The sequence below is a fragment of the Cariama cristata genome, unplaced genomic scaffold, assembly GCF_000690535.1.
Source record: "Cariama cristata isolate BGI_N322 unplaced genomic scaffold, ASM69053v1 scaffold23673, whole genome shotgun sequence".
Lineage (NCBI taxonomy): Eukaryota > Metazoa > Chordata > Aves > Cariamiformes > Cariamidae > Cariama > Cariama cristata.
Window position 1 is genome coordinate 9,854 of NW_009610526.1, and position 2,373 is coordinate 12,226.

The 2,373-nt window shown below is 43.1% G+C and overlaps 1 protein-coding gene across 1 annotated transcript in view; it reads left to right on the plus strand.

Annotated features, from left to right (window-relative positions):
• SUGP1 (SURP and G patch domain containing 1) overlaps positions 1 to 2,373 on the plus strand; it is a 17,593-nt gene that overhangs the window by 9,846 nt on the left and 5,374 nt on the right. The window lies entirely within an intron of this gene.

Consider the following 2,373-nt stretch of genomic DNA (forward strand, 5'->3'; position numbering starts at 1 on the left):
CTGAAATCTCCCCTGGCTCTTTCAGCCTCCCCTTAATTAGACAGGGACATGCTACTTGTGTTCATGCTCACTTTCTGCAGGGCTTTGTGTCAAGTAGAAGAAAAGGACAGCGAACAATTTGCCAGGCATAACAAATCAACTGTTAATGCGCTGTTAATACTCTGCAGGGGGAAGGATTTTTTTTTTTTTTACCGGTTCAGATAGACTAATCTCTTTTAAGAATTAACATCTTCGACCTGACAGATGAAGAGAATTCCAAATTACACCCCTGGTCCTGTGGAAGGTTAGAGTTGCACAGTATGCTTTGGTACCTAAATGTCTACGTCTTAGTCCTTTATCCTTCCAATTGTTTTGGAATTAGTGGAGGACTGTTCTGATCCTTTTCCTGTCTACTCTTAGTAATAAATCAGTATCATGGGCAGGAGAAGGTGTAGCTCTTTTGGACAGGAACAAGGCTGCTCTTAAATGTATTGATGCCGAAACACTGAACTGCATATGTACTGCAGGGACTAATACGTCTGAAAAGCTGAACAGAATGCAGGTATTATGATTAGTGAACTCTGTGCACTAATGGGAAATTACAGGCTGTCATTAGAATCTTCTGAAACCTAATACTGGATTGGTTTGGGTCTGATTAGTTTTAATTGAGAAAGATCTTCAGACTATGAAGCAAAAAATCAGGCACTTTTGTATTGGGATTTCTGCTGCTGTCCTTACAGGGCATTCACTTCTCTTGTAACAAGCTCCTCTTTGGGCATGTGGGAAAGGGATAAACCTTCAGGTAGTCTTCTGCCAATGCTGCAGATAGACTGCACCATTAACCCTGTAGGCAAAGCTGATGTCATTCAAGGAAAAAAAAATTATTTTTCCCAGGCCTGCTGCACAGCAGACTGAGAAATCACTCCTTATCTCTTGCATAGTGTTTGCCTGGTGCTAGACCGATGTAAGGAACTTATAAATCTTATCTATTTTTATGCAGATTCATTGACTGATCTTATTTATGAATACACTTTTCTATCTTCAGATGTGGACTTGGGGTGGAGCTTTGCTTTTTCTGTCAGCTTTGCCTGTCTTGTGATCCTTTGGACCAAGCCTACAAAAATATCTCCCAGAGCTAAATTTCTGCAGTGACTTTCCGCATCTCTCAGCATAAAGTCTGCAAGGTACCAGAGCAGTCAGACAACCCAGATGAAGTTTTAGCACAGGCAGGAACAGCAGCATATGCTTTCTGGGAAGGAAAAGAAGATGCTACAGTCTCACCTTTCTCCTTTAAGGTGGTTATATATGCTGGCAAGCCACCAGCTCGCGGGGCCTCTAGAGCCATGCCTGGCTCTTAGCCTGAGCGTTTATGCAATTCAGAACTAAGCCAAAGAGCTGCTGACCTCTGTGAAGGGCAGAGAGTCTTCCTTGGTGCATTCAGAGAAAGCTTTCCCATGCCCTGAGACAGGAGGTGAATCTTTGACTAGGGCTGATGCTGAAGTGCCCCAGTCTCACATAACGTTTGGGGCCAGATTCTTCTTTACGTGGAATAGGCGTAATGTGTGCATTAAAACTGTTTCTAAACCTCAGTGCTCTCCGAGACAGAAATTGGGCTGTTTATCAATAATAGGTTTATTTTTCTATTTGTTCTTATTTCTTAGGGGCTGAAAGTGCATATCCTAGCACCAAACCTAGCGTAACACTGCTTCTTGCTTCCCTCCTCTTGGAAAGCCTCTTGCAGTGTTTTACATAACTCTTCTTGCAGAGTTGACTCCTGGCGCTGGTGCGAATGTGCAGAGGCTGTAGCTGTGCGAGGGAGAGTGGATGCGCTGTTTTCTGCTCTCCTTGGGAGGCTGGAGTTAAGGAAGCCACTTCCCAATCCTGGAGTGCTCAGCTGAAAGCGTGCGGGGAAAGGAGGGGAGATAAGAGTGCTCACATCAATTGCCCTGAGTACAAATAAGAGGAAGGGAGATGATGACCCCTGGGGCCTAATTAGCATGCTGTGTAGACATTTGGTGTCATGAACAATGATCCTATTATTATCGGGCTTCATAATTAATAGATAATGAATAATTAATGAAGCATCATTTAACTGTAGTCTGGACTTACATTCAAATGGAGGTTTTTGCAGTCATTAGGAACAAATCCTTTTCCTCGTGTTGAAAAATGCAATGTGCTTTCAAGTGTGGTTGTGTGTCTTCTTTTAATCCCTTAAATATTTAACCGTTGGGATCTTAGCTCTGAGGTGCTTTAGAGGGGAGCTGCCAGCCCTGCTAGATAGATACGAACCAAGTTTGCAATGCAATCTCCACTGTAAATCTCTTTTTTTGCAGCCCCAGCAGTGTTTCTATTACTTTCTTTCATGGTGCAGCAATTACAAATAGGCTTCTCCCC